The 19938-nt window shown below is 43.0% G+C and overlaps 1 pseudogene; it reads right to left on the bottom strand.

Annotated features, from left to right (window-relative positions):
• Nucleotides 7079-19453, bottom strand: LOC109236090 (annotated as a pseudogene).

The raw sequence follows: 19938 nt of genomic DNA, 5'->3' as shown, positions 1-19938 counted from the left end.
GGTAGTACTTTAACGACCCGATCGTTCGTTCTGAGAGTTATAGCCACATTTCCTCCATCTATGCTTATTTATATATTGTTCAGCTGTGTTGAGTTGTATCGAGTTGGTAGGTTTGGGTTCGGAGTAGTTTTGGAGTGAAATGAACACTTAGTCTCTCAATTAGAAAGCTAAGTTAGAAAAGTCAACCGGAAGTTGACTTATGAGTAAAAGAATTCGGATTTGAATTTTTATGATTCGATTAGCTTCGTTGGGTGATTTTAGACTTAGGAGTGTGTCCGGAATATAATTTGGAGGTCCGTGGTAGAATTAGGCTTGAATTGGCAAAAGTTGGAAGTTTAGAAGTTCTTAGGCTTGAATTCGAGGTTGATTTGGTATTTTGGTGTTGTTTTGGGTGTTTCGGAGGTTTGACTAAGTTCGGGTAGTGATATATGACTTGTTGGAATTGTTGGTTGAGGTCCCGAGGGCCTCGGATGAGTTTTGAATAGGTTTGGGTTGTGTTGTGCTCGTTTTTCTTATGTTTCGACGTCGTTTCTTCAAGCATAAATGATATCATATTGAACAAATGAGCTCCGATTTCTTTTTTGATTGAAGCATTAGATCCGTATTGTAATTACGGACCTGTAGCAAAAAGAATCATCGAATTTGGACATCGTATGAGGATTTTATGGTTATTTTACTAAGAATAAGGTTGCTAGATTTTTCAGATTAATTACGAAATTGCCACTGACGGCGTATTTAAAAATTTGCATTATTTGCAAATATTAAAATCTACATATCTCCTTCGTTATAAGGTCAAATTGAGTGATTCAAAAGCCTAACTTGACTAGAATTTCACAAAGAATCTATTGGAGGCATAAAATACGAGTTTCGGGATCGTTTGGCTCGAGAAACGAGTCAGAATAGCTGGTAGAAAAATATACAAAACTAGGGTTTGTTCATTCGGTCATATTTTGAGTTGGGGAGCTCGGATTTGGGCGATTATGGAGGCTATTTTCACCATATGGATTGGGGTAAGTATTCTCTACTCGATTTTGATTATAATTTATGAATTCATCTTCATTTTTTGGGATTGGATTGATGATTTCAAAGTGAAATTGAGGTAGTTAGGATTTGAGTGTTGGAGAGTTTTAAGTGAGGATTTGAGGGACCAAACGGAGTCCGATTTTGACAAATTTTATATGGTTAGACTGGGGAGAGGACGAGGATTATTATTCTGCCATTTTTGACTAATTCTAAGACGTGGGCCTGGGGGCCGAGTTTTGGCCGATTTCGGATTTTTGGCATGTTTATGTAGTTTTTATTGTGTAATTCGATTCTTTAGACTATGTTGATAGTAGTATTCTGATTATGGTTAGATTCGAAGCTTTTGGAGACCGAGTCGAGGGACGAGGACATCCCGGAGTAGGATTTTACGCTGTTGAGGTAAGTAACAGTTTTAACTTTGGCTTTGAGGGTATAAACCCGAAGAAATTGATATCATGTGATTGTTTGGTAGTGATACCCACACTAGGTGACGGGCGTGTGGGTGTGCACCGCGAGGGTTTGAGACTTGATCCGTCCCGTGAGGCTGTGAGGCCTAATGGCTATTATCTGTGGTTATGTGTTTACTTGTTGTTGAACTTGTTTGCCTTCATGTTAGAGATCATGTTTAGGCTTTATTCATGCTCACATTAATTATACTCAGTCATAGAAATTATTGTACATGTTTACCTCCGTCTCTGTTATTTGCTAATATGTTGTGATACTTGATGTGGGTTGTGTCCCATTATTTGTTGATGATGGTGAGGCTAGTGAGGTATTGATATGATGGCCTGGTTGTGAGAATATTAATACCATAGCGCGTGATTTGTCTGCATAGCACGTGAGTTGACCGTGCGGGTCCAGGTATTTATACCATAGCGCGTGAGTTGTCCGCGTAGCACGTGAGTTGACCGTGCGGATCCAGGTATTGATATGGTAGCACGTGAGTTGTCCGTGCTTAGCGCTTGGGCTTTGGGAGCCCCTCCGGAGTCTGTACACACCCCCAGTGAGCGCAGAGTGTTGAGTGTATTGAGTGTTAAGTGTTGAGTGCTGAGTGCGAGTGCTGAGTGATGGAGTGACATTGTTGTGAGGTTGCATTTACTTTTGCTGTTGCTGCATTTATCTGTTAAATTTCTTTGTGGCATTTACTGAGTTATGGAATTTACCTGTTTATTCCTGTTATTTTTAAAATTGTGAAAAATAAATAATTGGACTATTTTGCTCAGCTCGTCACTACTGCTCAATTCCTTAGTTATTTCTGTTACTACTGAGGTGGTTGTACTCATACTACACCCTGCACTTTATGTGCAGATCCAGATGAGTTAGAGCGCGACGATCGTTGAGTTCAGGCCGGCCTTAATTGGAGACTGCAAGGTAGCTGCCAGCGTCCGCAGGACCTTGTTACTCCTCTTGTCATTTCTTGTTTTGGACAGTTAGACAGTTTATATATCTTAGTTTATAGTTTTAGACGCTCATGACTTAGTGACACCCTGATGGTTGGGACTCGTTTTCGTATTTTATATTATTTATATTTAGAGTTAGTTTAGTTTATCAAGAATTAAATTACTGGAAATGTTTTATTAAATTCTTATAATCAAATTAGTAGTGATATTTTGGGAATAGACTTGCCTTGTAACACGATAGGCGCCGTCACGACCAAGGTTAGATTTGGGTCGTGACAAGTACATAGGCTTGATTACATAGAAGTGGACATGCTGATTAAGAGTAATAAACATGAAGCACATAGGTTTAATTACATAGAAGTAGAGATGCTGATTAAGATCAATAAGCATGAAGCACATAGGTTTAATTACACAGAAGTAGACATGCTGATTAAGAGTAATAAACATGAAGCACATAGGTTTAATTACATAGAAGTAGACATGTTGATTAAGATCAATAAGCATGAAGCACATAGGTCTAATTACGTGGCATATTGAATGATGGCAGAAGTGGAGACATACCAGTTAAGAAATAGCAAACAAGAAGTTGAAAGTATGCAGAATCCAATTATCTAGCCTTGGCTTTCAGCCGGCTAGACAATGTAGCAAACACAAGTAACAGAAAGGTTTGAATGAGAGCAATATTTTTTGTGTGTGTGTGTTTCTTTCTGAGTGTGTTCGTGTTTGAAAGAAATTAGACTGGAGTTTATATAGCATTCAGCAGAGAAGACAATTAAGGCAAGAAAATTAGAGTACACAAATAAGGTAAGCAAATATAATTAATCAGTGAATTGGGGCTAAACCCAAGCTAATTGATACAAACAGAATCCGAAAAAGTCACCTTAAAATAAGGAGAATCAGTTACCAGCACGGATTGGGATTCAAACAAGGTAAATAAATCAATTATTGACCATAAATTAGACCAATTAATCTAAATAAGGCAAGTAGCACCAATCAAAAATCATAAATAAGGAAAATAGGCAAAATCACGGGAAAGTACTGATTTTAACAGGAAAATATAACTCAGACCCTAAATGAAATCAGTCAATCTATTTTGATTGACAGCGATAAATAATAACGGGATAAAATTGAAGTAATCAGTGAAATACGCAGAAACCCTAGGGTTTAGAACATGGTCATGAGAATCAGTCGAACAAGTAAAGAAAATTAGGGTTAAACACTTAAAAATTAGTATTTTTTTTTTCAGAAACTTAAAGGGATGTAACCGTAGCTTTAGAGAAGACAAAAATCGGTTAATAATAAGAAAACACAGAAAGTTTTTAAAGAGAAATAACAAATAAACTTAAAAGTATCTCAGATTTACAAGGATCTGACAGATTCGAGTAGCAAGAGACTAGGGTTTTAAAAGAATGACAGAGATGAAAGAAAATCTAGTTTGGAACCATAGATTCGAGAAATAAACACGAAGATAATAGTACTCACAAATGGAGATGACCATAGGTAGGTTCATAAAAAGGTTTTGAACAAATCTGAGTTGAATCTCTTTGAGATTCCTTCATATAACAACAAAATCGAACAACCAGAAGAGGTAAGAGGCCGGCAGGGGCCTGAAATCACAGAGGAACCCCATGGAACGGGTAGTTTTCCGGTGACGGCGGCTAGGGTTAGGGTTTTGTCTGAAAGAGAAGAGAGGAGGAGTGGATTCAAAGGTTGTGGTGTTTGAGAGAATGGGTAGGGTTTGGGGGGTCGTTGGATTAAAAAAGGAAAGGGATAACGTGGACCGTTGATCTCAAAGATCAACGGCCATGATTAGAGGAGGTTCTGGGTCGGGTAAGGGTTAACAATTGGGCTGGGTAATTGGGTTAGATATTTTAGGTGTTGGGCTGGATAATTAGGTCCGAAAAATTAATTCAAAGAGGCTATATTTTAAATACCCAATTAACTTAAATAAAACAATTTTATAAAATAATTTAGAAATGATAAAAAAAATCATTTGTGCATGAAAATGACTTTAAAAAATTACTCAGTATTATAAAAAATATAAAAGGTTATTTTCTTGTGAAATAAGGTAGTTATGCACACATGGGCCATTATTGCAAAATTATTGCAATTATAACCTAATATGTACATATGGCTATTCCTGAAATAATTAAAGCTTAGTATAAGTATAAAATGCTAAAATTAAGCAATAAAATTATCATAAAACGTTTGTGATGCAATTAGTAATTAATTTTTATAATTCAATGCTAGAATAAATTAATTAAAAATCCTTTTAAAATTACACAAAATTATGGAAAAGTGTTGGTTGATACTCATGCACTATTTTGAAAGTATATATGCATTTTTAAAATATGTGAGGGAAAAATTGGGTATCAACAGCTGCCCCTCTTTACTCGGGAAGGATGAAAGAGTTTTCGAGTAAAGAAATGATGACCAATTTTGACCGAATGGGATGTTTTGAAAAGATATAGGCCGTAACCTGGTCTCTGAGCTGCCTACATATCCCTGGTTTTACAGGAATCAGGCCATGTGTAGTTCTGGACTCAACGGTGAATGAGGCCGATGGATTTGTTATAGGAATGGTAGCAAGCTTCAGAAAAGGTTCTTTTGTGAAGGGTAATATCGAATGGAGTTATGATTATGAGTCTGAAGTATAACAGATGTATCACAGGGTAGGTATCCGAACCGTCGTGCGGTAAAGGCGAGTATTTGATGGGAGTCGATTGAGTTTGAAATAATGGTAAGGCATAAATGGAAACCGGAAGGGTACGAGTGGAAACTGGAGCGAAGGTTGCTCCTGTTTGAAGAACGGTTACTTCCTGGATTACCTGCAAAACTTAAAACACAATGCATGCGAGTATATAGAGTATTGTGAGAATTTAAACATGATGCAAATTCCCTTTGGACCATGAAAGGTTGTCTTTGGACAGTGAAGATGAAGTTTATAGACCATGACGTCCCGGGCCATGGATCATGAGATAAGAAATTCGCAGGCCATGAAATGATGTTCTCGGGCCGTGAAAATGGTGCCTCTGAACCATGACGCCTTTGAATAATGATGTGCTGTATTGAGAGATCCTCAGGCCATGACATGGTGTCTTCAGGCTATGAGGATGATGCCTTCGGACTATGACGCCTTTGGACAAATTGGTCATATCAGCCCATGAAATGCAGAGACATGATACCAAAGGTAATAATAAATTCTTGGCCTTGCGCAGAGTTTGGGGGCAAAGCTTATCCCCGAGAGAAGAAGATAATGCAAATTGAAAGTGGAGCAACACTTATGCGGAAGGAGACAATGCTTAATCTCACGAGAAGGCAATGCTTAGCCTTATGCAAATATGGAGGCAGGGCTTAGCCTCATGCGAGCTTTGAGACAAGGCTTAGTCTCATGCAAGGAGAAGGCAATGCTTAGCCTTATGCAAATGCGGAAGCAGGGCTTAGCCTCATGCGAGATTGGAGACAGGGCTTAGTCTCATGCAAAGAGAAGGCAATGCTTAGCCTTATGCAGATGTGGAGGAAGGGCTTAGCCTCATGCAAGATTGGAGACAGGGCTTAGTCTCATGCAAAGAGAAGGCAATGCTTAGCCTTATGCAAATAAGGGAGGCATGGCTTAGCCTCATGCAAAGAGAAGATAATGCTTAGCCTTATGCAGATGCGGAGGCAGGGCTTAGCCTCATGAAAGATTGGAGACAGGGCTTAGTCTCATGCAAAGAGAAGGCAATGCTTAGCCTTATGCGGATGCGGAGGCAGGGCTTAGCCTCATTCAAGATTGGAGACAGGGCTTAGTCTCATGCAAAGAGAAGGCAATGCTTAGCCTTATGCAAATAGGGAGGCAGGGCTTAGCCTCATCCAAGATTTGAGACAAGGCTTAGTCTCATGCAAAGAGAAGGCAATGCTTAGCCTTATACAGTGAACAAGCAACAAATATGAGTAGAATATTTCTTAGCTGGAGAGACATTTGCGTTTGGTGGCCTGATTGGTAGTGATTTTGATGCGTGTACATTTGCGAATACTCCTGTCATGTTCATTGTTCCTTCATCCAAAGAAAAATCATGAGTTTTGAGGGGGAGGTTGGTTCGTGCCTTCGTCTGCTTGCTTTGCTTTGCTTTGTTCCGGAGGCCCCGTTTGAGCTACCCTGGGTAACACCTGGCTGCCATAGAAATGAGGTTTTCGAAAATATGCACTTATTGGTGAAATAGAGTTATTTTGTTTTTTAAAACATAGCGATATGTAATATCAAGTAAATTAGATAAGCTAATGATTGTAACACTTTTAGAGACATTGCAGCTTCCTTGCAATAGAATTTTGAGGGTCCTCCTCAAAATTCTGCCTCAGTTTAGTAAATGATCCTTCGGTCATTTTGCATGCGATGAAATTTGTCGGATCTGCTCCAGAATTTTGAGAATCCTTCTCAAAATTCTGCCCCAGTTACTTAACCGATTGCTGACTGTTTGGCAGATGATGACGTCGGCTGGACTTGCTCTAGAATTTTGAGGGTCCTCCTCAAAATTCTGCCCCAGTTTCTGGTTCTGAGGAAAATGAAGATTTTATTATGATATGATCGAACCCACAGGGCTGCCTACGTATCCCCTCTTAAACGGGAATCAGGTCAAGCGTAGTTCAATTATATCATATGAAGGAGTGTAAACAATCTAAACATAGTATCTCTTGACTGCGTCTGAATTGATTGGTTTCGGCCAAACTTCTCCGTCCATTTCTGCAAGTATGAGTGGCCCTCCTGTTAGCACCCGGTGAACCATGTAAGGACCTTGCCAGTTGGGTGAAAATTTCCCTTTGGCTTCATCTTGATGCGGGAAGATCCGCTTCAGCACCAGCTGCCCCGGTGCGAATTGTCTTGGTCTGACCCTTTTGTTGAAAGCTTTGGACATTCTATTCTGATAAAGTTGACCGTGGCATACTGCGTTCATTCTTTCTCCGTCTATGAGGGCTAGTTGCTCATAATGGCTCCTTATCCATTCTGCATCGCTCAGTTCGGCTTCCTGTACGATACTTAAAGAAGGAATTTCTACCTCGGCTGGAATGACCGCCTCGGTACCATAAACTAGTAAATAGGGAGTTGACCCAGTTGATGTGCGGACCGTAGTGCGGTACCCCAATAGGGCAAAGGGTAACTTCTCGTGCCATTGTTTGTGATTTTCTACCATCTTCCTTAGTATCTTCTTGATGTTTTTGTTGGCAGCTTCTACAGCTCCATTCATTTGAGGCATGTATGTTGTAGAGTTTTTGTGCTTGATTTTGAAGGTTTCACACATAGCTTTCATCAAATCACTGTTGAGATTGGCGGCACTATCAGTTATAATGGACTCGGGAACCCCGAATCGGCAAACAATACGATCCTAGACAAAATCTGCGACGACTTTCTTGGTTACAACTTTGTAGGATGCGGCCTCTACCCATTTTGTGAAGTAATCGATGGCCACTAAAATGAACTGGTGCCCGTTAGAAGCTGTAGGCTCGATCGGACCAATGACATCCATTCCCCAGGCAGCAAAAGGCCAAGGTGCACTAGTTGCATTGAGCTCATTTGGTGGTACCTTTTTCGTGTCTGCATGTACCTGGTATTGGTGGTATCTCTGGACGTACCTGATGCAATCCGTTTCCATGGTCGTCCAAAAATATCCAGCTCTGAGTATTTTCTTGGCTAGAACAAAACCGTTCATATGTGATCTGCAAGTTCTGAAATGTATCTCCTCAAGCAATCTGGAAGCCTCCTTTGCATCAACACACCTCAACAATCCCAGATCAGGAGTTCTTTTATACAGGGTTCATCCGCTTTGGAAGAAGTGATTGGACAGCCTTCGTAGAGTGCGTTTCTGAGTATGGTTTGCCTGTTCCGGATATTCTCCTTTCGCCAAATATTCTTTGATGTCGTGAAACCAAGGCTTTCCATCCATTTCCTCTTCAACATGAGCACATTAAGCTGGTTGATCGTGGATCCTCACCGGGATGGGATCGATGAAATTCTTATCTGGATGTTGTATCATTGATGACAAAGTGGCCAGTGCGTCTACGAACTCATTTTGAACTCTGGGCACATGTTTGAATTCTATCTTTGTAAACCTCTTCATCGATTCTTGCACATGATGCAAGTATGGTAGTATCTTGGTGTTTTTTATAGCCCACTCTCCTTGAACCTGATGTACCAGAAGGTCCGAATCTCCAATTACTAATAACTCATGTATATTTATATCAATGGCCAAATTGAGCCCCATGATGCAAGCCTCATATTCTGCCATATTATTGGTGCACGGGAACCTAAACTTTGCGGATAACGGGTAATGTTGGCCTATTTCTAATACCAAAACTGCTCCAATGCCCACTCCTTTGAAGTTTGAGCCCCATCGAAGAACATTCTCCAACCGTCGTAGGCTTCAGCAATGTCCTCTCCTACGAACAATACTTCTTCATCAGGAAAATATATTTTCAAGGGTTCGTATTCTCCTCCCACAGGATTTTCAGCAAGATGGTCTGCCAATGATTGTCCTTTGATCGCCTTCTGAGTTACATAGACGATATCGAACTCACTTAACAATATCTGCCACTTGGCTAACTTCCCGGTTGGCATGGGCTTCTGAAAGATGTACTTTAGAGGGTCCATCCTGGATATGAGGTATGTGGTGTAGGCACAAAAGTAATGCCTCAATTTCTGAGCTGTCCAGGTCAAAGCACAGCAAGTGCGTCCCAGCAGAGAGTATTGTGCTTCATAAGGTGTGAACTTCTTACTCAAATAGTATATGGCTTGCTCCTTTCTTCCTGTCTTGTCATGTTGTCCCAAAACACATCCGAAAGCTCCATCTAGTACGGACAGATAGAGTATCAAAGGTCTCCCAGGTTCTGGCAGGACTAGGACTGGTGGTGTGGACAGGTATTCCTTGATTTTATCAAAAGCCCTCTGACAATCCTCGGTCCAACTGGTTTCAGCATCTTTCCTCAACATTTTGAAGATGGGTTCACATATTACCGTGGACTGTGCTATGAAGCGGCTGATGTAGTTGAGGCGTCCTAGGAAGCTCATCACGTCCTTTTTGCTCTTTGGTGGTGGTACTCTTGGATAGCCTTAACTTTGGACGGGTCCAACTCGATTCCTCAGCGGCTGACAATGAATCCCAACAGCTTTCCTGCAGGAACCCCGAATGCACATTTTGCGGGGTTCAATTTTAGATTGTACCTCCTTAGCCTGTCAAAGAACTTTCTCAAATCTACTATGTGATCTGTGGCCCTCTTGGATTTGATGTTGACGTCGTCAACATACACCTCTATTTCCTTGTGTATCATATCATGGAAGATGGTTGTCATGGCTCTCATATAAGTAGCCCCAGCATTCATTAGACCGAATGGCATCATTTTATAGCAGTACACTCCCCATGGTGTAATGAAGGCTATTTTCTCTGTGTCTTCTTTGTCCATCCAGATCTGGTGATAACCCGTGAAGCAATCTACAAAGGATTGGAGTTCATGCTTGGCGCAGTTGTCGATCAGGATGTGTATGTTTGGTATGGGAAGTCGTCCTTGGGACTTACTCTGTTTAAATCTCGATAGTCAACACACACCCTGACTCTCCCATCTTTCTTCGGGACTGGTACAATATTGGCTAGCTAGGTTGGATACTCAACTACCCTGAGAACTTTGGCTTTGATCTGCTTAGTGACTTCCTCCTTGATTTTCAGACTCATGTTTGGTTTGAACTTCCTGAGTTTCTGGTTCACCGGCGGACACATTGGATTGGTAGGCAACTTATGAGCCACTATGGATGTGCTCAGACCAGTCATGTCATCATATGACCATGCAAAGATGTCCTCATATTCCTTCAGGAAACGAATGTACTCTTCCTTCTCTAACGGTGATAAGTGAATGCTTATGCGAGTCTCCTTGACGGTCTCGACGTCTCCCAAGTTGATTGCTTCGGTTTCGTCCAGATTAGACTTAGGTTTGTTCTCTAAGTCCTCAATATCTCTGACAACTTCCTCAGGTATTTCATCTTCTTCTTCTGAGTCACTATCCTTATATTGCGTTGCCTCATTACACGTCACAATCATCGGCTCATCGGGAAAAGTAATAAAAACATTGTAGAAAGAAAATGTGAAAGATAGTAATGAATAATAAATAGCAATGCATTGATTAAATTTTGAAAATATTCAAAACAAGTACGGCTCGATGACTCGAGCAATTATTTCAGAACAAAATGCGTCTTTAAAACAAAATTACTGAAAATATCTTAAATACCTAGCATGGCTATAAAAAAATCAGGCTAATTTGCCAAGCTACTCAGGAAATCAGCGGGCCCGGGATGGTGTGGCGGTCCAGTTCCTGAGAACAACTCCCTTCTCCACAGTCCGAATGGTGAGGCCTTCTTCCTCCTCCTCAATTATCACACTGCAATCCATATCCTCGTCTTCCAGGAACAGGTTTCTCAGTCCAGCCAAAGCTTCTTCCTCTGCAGATCCCCATATCGTATCAGTTTGATGAAAAGTCTGACCCAGATGTGGCACTGGTTTCTCGAGAGGGTAATAAGGACCACGCCATGGTGGCGACCAGTCATCATACTCCTGCCAAGTGTATGGGTAACCCAGCCCGAAAGTTTTGCCATGACATTTCAACTGTACCGGCTTGGTAATGCCCTAGAGTTCCTTTCCAAGTCCTTTGACGGGTTCGTACCCAGACCATGCTAGTATGCTTTCTATTTTGTTGCTCCACCACCTGTCTTTCTCAATCGTGTTGACATGCTCAATGTGGTGATAAGTTTCTCCACCCAACCTTCTTCTATTTTCGATAATCGGGATAGTTTGACTGGTGTAAATGGGGTTACTTCCATCTCCGTAAATGATCACCTCCTGATGATTCCATTCAAACTTCACGGCCTGGTGTAGCGTGGAAGCCACGGCCCCAACGGCATGTATCCAAGGTCGACCCAATAGGAGATTGTACGTAGCTGATATGTCTAGTACTTGGAACTCCACATCGAACCAAGTTGGTCCCATCTGCCGACAAAGGTTAATCTCCCCGATCGTGGCCCTTTGGGACCTATCAAATGCTTTCACGTTCATACTTCTTGCCCGTATCTCATGGAAATCTTTGCCCAATCTTTTCAGTGTAGTCAATGGACAAATGTTGAGGCTTGAACCCCCATCTATTAGGACCCTGGCAATGAATTTGTCTTCAATCTGTACCGTGATATGCAGTTCCTTGTTGTGACTTAACCCTTCAGGCGGTAACTCGTCCTCGTGGAAGGTGATCTTGTGACTCTCCAGCACTTGCTCTACCATGTTGGCCATTTCTCCACTGGTGATATTGTTGGGCACATAAGCTTCATTCAACACCTTCATCATAGCACTCCTATGTGCTTCAGAATTTTGCAATAGTGACAGGATGGATATCTGGGCGGGAGTCTTGTTTAGATGATCGACGACTGAGTATTCCCTCGCTTGTACTTTTTTCCAAAGATCGTCTGGTCCAATTTCAATAACAGGTTTCTTAGTGGCAGTCTCCTTGCTTGATCCTCCCAAATATTCGGGTGTATAGATCCTTCCAGTTCGAGTCATTCCCTGTGCGGCACCGGATTCTTCCATCTTTGCTTTTTCCCTTTCGCCTGGCTTCAGCAACGTAGTCCCAAGGTATGGCGTTGGACCTGAAAGGAGGTGTGGTTGCTACTGTCACTGTGAAAGGTGTGGCCACTTCTACCTCAAATGGAAGGTGTGGCTGCAGGTGGTGCTACCTCTACCTCAAATGGGACCGATGCAGTTACCTCAACTTCGACTGGCGGCTGTATCTATACCACGATAGGAGTGAGTGTGACTGCAGGTTTAAAGTCATCGCCTTCCCTAATAAGCCCGATTGACCCCTCAAGATCCTATTCTTCATCCGTCTCTATCACATGTACCCCATCACCCCTATGATCTGGAAGAGGATTGTTTCGGATGTTGGGTGCAACTTCCTTCGCCTGTATGACCTTGTTATCAATCAATGTCTGGATCTTATCTTCAATGTCCGGCACTCGTCAATGGTGTTCCCCTTCATACCGGAATGATATGCACAAGTTTTATTTGGGTTGACCCATTGAGATGAATTCTCCATTGCCACAGCAGGAATAGGGGTGACATAACCAGCAACCTTCAATCTTTCGTACAGCTGGTCGATGGGTTCAACAATGGCGGTGTATTGTTTGGGTGGTTTGCGATCAAAGTTAGGTCGGGGTTTCTGGTAATTTGGATGAGTTGGAGGTGAATGATAGTAGGCTGGCTGGGTGTTATAAGTGTGATAGGTGATGGCGGGTTGGGAATATCTGGGAGGTGAGGTTGGTATGTAGGTGGAGGTGTTTGGTATATGAGTGGAGATTTTGGACCTTGGGCCACCATTACTGCCCCTACTTCCTTCTTCTTTAGTATGCCCCCTGATTGTAATGATATGCTCGTGGCTTGCAGCGCCTCGAAATTTGTCACCATCCCGCTTTTAATGCCCTTTTCAATCCTTTGTCCGAGTTTGATGATATCAGAGAACTTGTGATTCTCAATGACCATTAGCCTTTCATAATACTGTGGGTCCTGCGCCCTGACAAAGAACTTGTTCATCTGTTCCTCATCTAATGTTGGTCCGACCTTGGCTGCTTCCGACCTCCACCGAGTAGCATACTCGCAGAAAGTCTCAGTTCGCTTCTTTTTTATGTTCTGGATATAGAAGACGTCCGGTGCGTTTTCTGTATTAAACCTGAACCGATCCATAAATTCTAATGCCATGCTCACCCAATTGGCCCACTTCTTAGGGTTTTGGCTTATGTACCAGGACAGGGCATCTCCGGTAAGACTTCTCATGAAGAGCTTCATTCGGATCCTTTCATCTTTTCTGACCCCCACGAGCTTGTCACAATAAGTCCTCAAATGAACCTTGGGATCACCCGTTCCATCAAACATCTCGAATTTGGGAGGTTTGTAACCCTCTGGCAGTTCCATATCTGGTTGTATGCATAAATCCTCGTAGTTCAGACTTCCTATCCCTTTACCTTATTCAACACCCTTAACTCGACTTGTCAACTTCTTGAGCTCCTCGGCCATGTTCTTAATGAGCAGGTCCTTCTCAGCGGATTCTGGTGTATAGGAGATTAGTTGAGCGGAGTGGGGAGGTGGTTCCATGTATATGGGATTGTTTTGGTGGGTGCCAGGCATTTGGGTGTAGTGGAAATCGTTGGTGGACTTTTGACGAACGGGAATAGGTTGTGGTGTGTTCTGAGGAGTGTAATAGGTAGTGGTTTGTGGGTACTGGGTAGGTTGATGGTGGTGTTCTGGAGGAGTTGGTACCGGTAGAGGATTGGGATTTTGAGGTGGTGCGGCGTATTGATGGGTTGCGAGAGGATTTTGTGGACGTTGGTTTGGCGTATTCTGAGGAGGTGCTGGGTTTTAAGAGGTTTTCCAAGCTGTGGACCTGCTCAAGTTCTCCTTGTAACTCCAGTATTTTCTGCTCTAATCGCAGGACCAACTCATTCTGGGCCGGAGTGCTCCGACTTTCTGAAGTTTCAATGTTCTCAGCATTTTCTTTTCGAATGCCACGCAAGTCATCCATCTTAGCTTTCCCTATGCTTTTCGTATTACTTGGAGAAGGTGGAGTTGGAGGGCCTCTAGATCTGGCGTGATATGCTGATGATGCCAGTATGTGCGGACCAACCTTAGGGGATGGGAATAATAAAAAATAAAGAAAAACAAAAGGTAAACAAGTCAGTAAGGATTCTGAAAAAATGCTTGCAGTATTTAAACACTTATTGTAAATTCGCATCCTAATTTGGGAGCCTCGTTGTGCCCGTGGTAGGCCTAGCGACAAATAGATTTGGAGAATTTCAGTGCCAATATTTGCCTCATTTCATTAATGTAAAAATAGATGAACCCAAAACGACACTAAATAAGATAAGTCACTAATGGCACTTGGCCTTATTACATTTGAAAAAGAAAATAAACCTAATCTACTTGGTCCTAGAAGGACCTTCTCCAGGATGGATGCTCTTGTCGATCAGATCCCCCAGTTCGCGCAGGTTCAGCAGTAAGTATGCCTTTGCTAAATGTCCTCATTCGCTTCCTTCAACGTTCTGGCAATCGGTGGCTCTCTTCCTCATCTTTCCCTCTAATTCCATCAGACTGTACTCCAGATACTCCAACCTTTCGCTTGATTTAACAGCCCTCTCTCTCCATTCATTGATTAGTTCCATGTCGGTCTTGTGTCGCTCTCGATGCTCGGCCTCGGACTCGTGAACTCTTTTGCGCAGTTTGTTATATTTCACCTATGCTTCGGCAACTTCGTCTTTGACTCTATTTCCTGGACCTACCCTTGGCTCGAATATTCCCCCTATGTTATCATCCAACCATGAGGGGTAGAAGTACACATGACCAGCATGATACCGATCCGGCTCGATGGTATCCTTTTCCACGATAACCTTCAAGTGCCACATGTGTTGTGCTTCACTTTTGTATGGAATGGCGTCACCTTGGAAATCGGCTATGAAGTGGCTCATTTTAGCAACCCGTGGTATGACCTGCTTCCTGCCTGCCTGTCTCATAACCCTAAGGGGAGCATAAGGGTGTATGCCCCTTAACCCGATCAATACCAAGTGTGGAACATCCCTAGATCTGATGATGAACTCGTCTGTAGGGAACCATTCGAACATCCATTGAACCTGGTCCTCGGTCAAATTATTGAAAAACTGCACCCCCTACAACATCCTCTGGTTGAGCAAACCTGTCTGGGATATAGGTCATTTTCTTCGGATGATGGAAGGCTATGTGATCATTCCACGGCCTTCGCGGAAACTCTTGATGGTATTGAACTTTTTGGAGATGTTCTAACAGCCAAACTTGCAGCAGCAGATTGCAACCTTCGAAGTATTTGTACCCCTTCTGACAGTGCTCCAAGGCCCGGTATATGTCTGCTATAATCATAGGAACAATAGTATATGTCTGCCCTTCGATCCCTTGCATCAAGGTTTTGGTTACCATGGCCAGTCTGGTGTGGATTCTATCCCCTTGGATCGGGAATACTAACATACCCAAGAAACAGACGATGAACACAAAAACCCTGCGATGGATCCATCCCAAGGAAGTGATGGAGAATTCGTCATCAAAAATACGATAAGACCTGCTGTGACCGTATCGTTCATAGAGGAAGTCGAAGGGTATGTAGGAACTTTTCAAGCACTCCAGGTCATCATTCTTCTTTAATACCATCATTTTCAGAAACCCCCTAGTAGTGCGATTTTCCGGCGCTAGTAAACTAGGACTATCCCAAGGTAGCCCAACGAATCCCCCTATTTCTTCCAAGAGAGGGGTCATTTCTATGTTTCCAAAGCGAAACACGGCTCTTTCTTTGTCCCAGAACATTATAGCAGCTTCGATTAACATGTTGTTCGGCTGGAGGTCCAATAAAGAAGGCAAATTTCCCAAGACCCTTTTCACATAATTCTTATCACTTGAAAGAAGATCCTCCCACAAATCTAGCAACAATGGTGGTATATTACGGACCATGCCGAACCTGGGGACTTCGTGCCTCATTTTCTGCAAAACAAACATGGTTAGGCTCTTTCCCCCTCCAGATCCGACTATTTATACAACAATGATTAGCATATTGGCACTTAATTCTCCAACATTAATGCACAAAATCGTGATGGCATCCGTTGGGATTATGGAAAACCCGATGGACTTTTGGACGAGGCTTGTCTTAAAGGGTTATTATATGGACAACATATTAACCCAGCTAGGTTTGACCATGATGCACGTACAATTAATCAGAGTAAGGTTTCTAGGGGGGGTCTAGACTGGTACCCTCAAGTGGACAACTAGAGGGGGAAAGGCACGGAACCGTCGACTGCACCGCTGATCGACTAGTTTTACTGCAAATACGCATTTCCGGATTTAAAGGGTGATATCTAGGAAGGGCGCAAACACTCATCAAGCATTGCTATAGGATTGATTATGCACGAATGGAATATGATGTTGAGCATGATTTATGCAACAATAAATAGCATGTTGTCACGTATTTGCACGTTAAAAGAATGAATAAATACAGTATTTAATAATTGAAAGACTTTAAGAAAGAAAACAAGAAGACAAGTCAGTTTCTGTAATAAAGGAAATCATGAATGCTAAAAACAACAACAACAACAAACCCAGTTTGATCCCAACAAGTGGGGTCTGGGGAGGGTAGTCTGTACGTAGACCTTACCCCTACCTAATTCAGGTAGAGAGGCTGTTTCCAATAGACCGTCGGCTCAGGAAGGGCAAGAAGAAGAAAAGGAAAGCAAGGGAGGAAGNAGCGACTAAGAATAGGAATTTAGAATGTATGAGTAAGAAGTAACGAGGGTAGACAGAGATACGTTGAACGGAGCATACAACACAAATGGTTAAGCAAGCCAGTTGGTTCAGCAAGGTTCACATAGAAAAGTATCACATAAACAACCATCATAGGAATTAGGACAAGAAATAGGTTTGCAAGCATACATAGGTTGCACTAGTAGACATCTAAGGGTCTAAATTAAGTTAAGTTTAATCAACACTTGAACACAATGGGGGATACACATATTGATAATAACAGAAAGGAGAGAATACCAGATGAACCAAGGCATACTGGAAAACATGTTAGCATTAAAGTCCTAAAAAAATAGAGTGTTTGTCTTTTAGAAACCCAGGATAGTATGAAAGCAAGGGAGGAAGAAAGATGGAAGATAAATAAAATAATAAACAAAAACAGAAAAAAGGATAAGTGGCACCAAATAATAGCAACAGGGAATACAATACCCGAAGCGAACAAAACCACATAACATAATAAAAATCTAAGAATATGAAGGGACTTGCCTACTACTAAGACTATCAGTGAACAACTATAAACTACCAACTAACCTTCTACCTTAATCCTCGACCTCCACCCTCTCCTATCAAGGGTCATGTCCTCAGTGAGCTGAAGCAGCGCCATGTCCTGCCTAATCACCTCTCCCCAATACTTCTTAGGCCTACCTCGACCTCTTCTCAAACTCTCCATGGCCAACCTCTCACACCTCCTAACTGGAGCATCAATGCTTCTTCTCTTAACATGTCCAAACCATCTCAGCCTCGACTCCCGCATCTTGTCCTCCACGGAGGCTACTCCCACTCTGTCCCGGATATCTTCATTCCTAATCCTATCTCTCCTGGTATACCCACACATCCATCTCAACATCCTCATCTCTGCTACTCTCATCTTCTGCACGTGGGAGTTTTTGACTGGCCAACACTCAGCCCCATACAACATAGCCGGTCGAACCACCACTCTATAAAACTTACCCTTAAGTCTTAGCGGCACATTCCTATACACAAAACTCCGGAAGCGAGCCTCCGCTTCATCCATCCCGCTCCAATGCAATGCGCGACATCTTCATCAATCTCCCTGTTTCCCTGGATAATAGACCCGAGATACTTAAAACTCGCTCTCTTGGGGATAACTTGAGCATCAAGCTTAACCTCTACGTCTGCATCGTGGGTCCCGTCACTGAACTTGCACTCCAAGTATTCTGTCTTGGTTCTACTCAGTTTGAAACCTTTAGACTCCAAGGTCTGTCTTCAAACCTCCAACCTCGCGTTAACTCCGCTACGCGTCTCGTCAATCAACACTATATCATCGGCAAATAGCATGCACCAAGGCACCTCCCCTTGGATATGACGTGACAATACATCCATCGCCAAGGTAAATAAAAATGGGCTAAGAGCCGATCCCTAGTGCAACCCCATCACCACAGGGAAATGCTCCGAGTCACCACCCCCAGTCCTCACCCGAGTCTTAGCATTATCATACATATCCTTAATCACACTAATGTACGCTACAGGAACACTGCTAACCTCCAAACACCTCCACAGTACCTCTCTTGGAACTTTATCGTATGCTTTCTCAAGGTCAATAAACACCATATGCAAATCCTTTTTCCTCTCCCTGTACTGCTCCACTAGTCTCCTTACCAGATGAATCGCTTCCGTAGTCGAACGCCCTGGCATGAATCCAAACTGATTCTCGGAAATAGACACGCACCTCCTCACCCCGGCCTCCGCCACCCTCTCCCAAACCTTCATAGTGTGACTCAACAGCTTGATACCCCTATAATTATTGCGATTTTGTATATCACCCTTGTTCTTGTAAAGCGGAACCATCGTACTCCACCTCCATTCTTCGGGCATCTTCTTTGTCTTAATAATAACATTAAACAGCCCAGTGAGCCACTCCAAACCTGCCCGCCCCACGCTCTTCCAGAATTCCACCGGGATTTTGTTTGGCCCCGTCGCTCTGCCCCTGCACATCTTACGCATCGCCCCTTCCACCTCCTCTACCGTAATCCACCTACAGTACCCAAAATCCTGCCGAATGTCGGAGTGCTCCAACTCACCCAGCACAATGCGTCTATCCCCCTCCTCATTCAACAGTTTATGAAAGTATGTCTGCCATGTTCTCCTAATAAGTGCCTCGTCCAACAACACTTTTCCATCCTCGTCCTTGATGCACTTAACTTGGTCTAAGTCGCGGGCTCTCCTCTCCCTCACCTTGGCCAACCGGTACAACCTCTTGTCCCCGCCTTTGCCCTCGAGCTCCTCGTAGAAACGAGCAAACGCCGCGTTCTTAGTCGTCGTAACTGCTAACTTCGCCTCTTTCTTTGCCTTTCTGTAACACTCCCGATAAGTCCTTTTTTCCTCCTCGTTTGTACTCTCTACTAGCTTCAAATAAGCAGCTTTCTTAGCTTCCACTTTACCTTGAACCTCTCCATTCCACCACTAGTCCCCTTTATGACACCCAGGAGAGCCCTTCGTGACCCCTAAGACCTCTCTAGCAGCTACCCTAATGCAATCAGCAGTAGTGCCCCACATACTAGACGCGTCCCCCCTACTCATCCAGGCCCTCATAGCCAACAACTTCTCCCCTAACTCCTGAGCTTTGTCCTTGGTCAAGTTACCCCACTTGATCTTAGGTTGCCTGCACCCCGCCCTCTTCCTCCTACTCCTCTTGATCTCCAGGTCCATAACTAAGAGCCTATGTAGAGTCGTGAGGTGCTCACTCGGGATGACCTTGCATCAATGCACAGACCTTTATCACACTTCCTACAAAGAAGTAATCAATTTGAGTCTTGCCCATTGAATTCCGGAAAGTGACCAGGTGCTCTTCCCTCTTCGGAAAACTCGTGTTAGCTTATAACCAAATCAAAAAGCTCTAGCAAAATCCAATAGTGAATTACCTCCATCATTCCTAACCCAAAACCGTACCCGCCATGCAACATCATCATAACCCCTAGCGCTAGCCCCAATATGACCATTGAAATCTCCGCCAATGAACAACTTCTCTGTGTGCGAGATACTACGCACCATCTCGTCCAAATCCTCCCAGATGCTTCTTGACCTCCTGGTCCAAACCTACCTGAGGAGCGTAGCACTAAATCACATTTACAGTAAACCCACCAACTACCAGCTTAATACTCATCAACCTATCATTTACCCTCCTAACCTCAACC

This window comes from Nicotiana attenuata, chromosome 12, assembly GCF_001879085.1.
Source record: "Nicotiana attenuata strain UT chromosome 12, NIATTr2, whole genome shotgun sequence".
Taxonomy (NCBI): domain Eukaryota; kingdom Viridiplantae; phylum Streptophyta; class Magnoliopsida; order Solanales; family Solanaceae; genus Nicotiana; species Nicotiana attenuata.
This window is presented reverse-complemented; position numbering and strand designations above follow the sequence as displayed.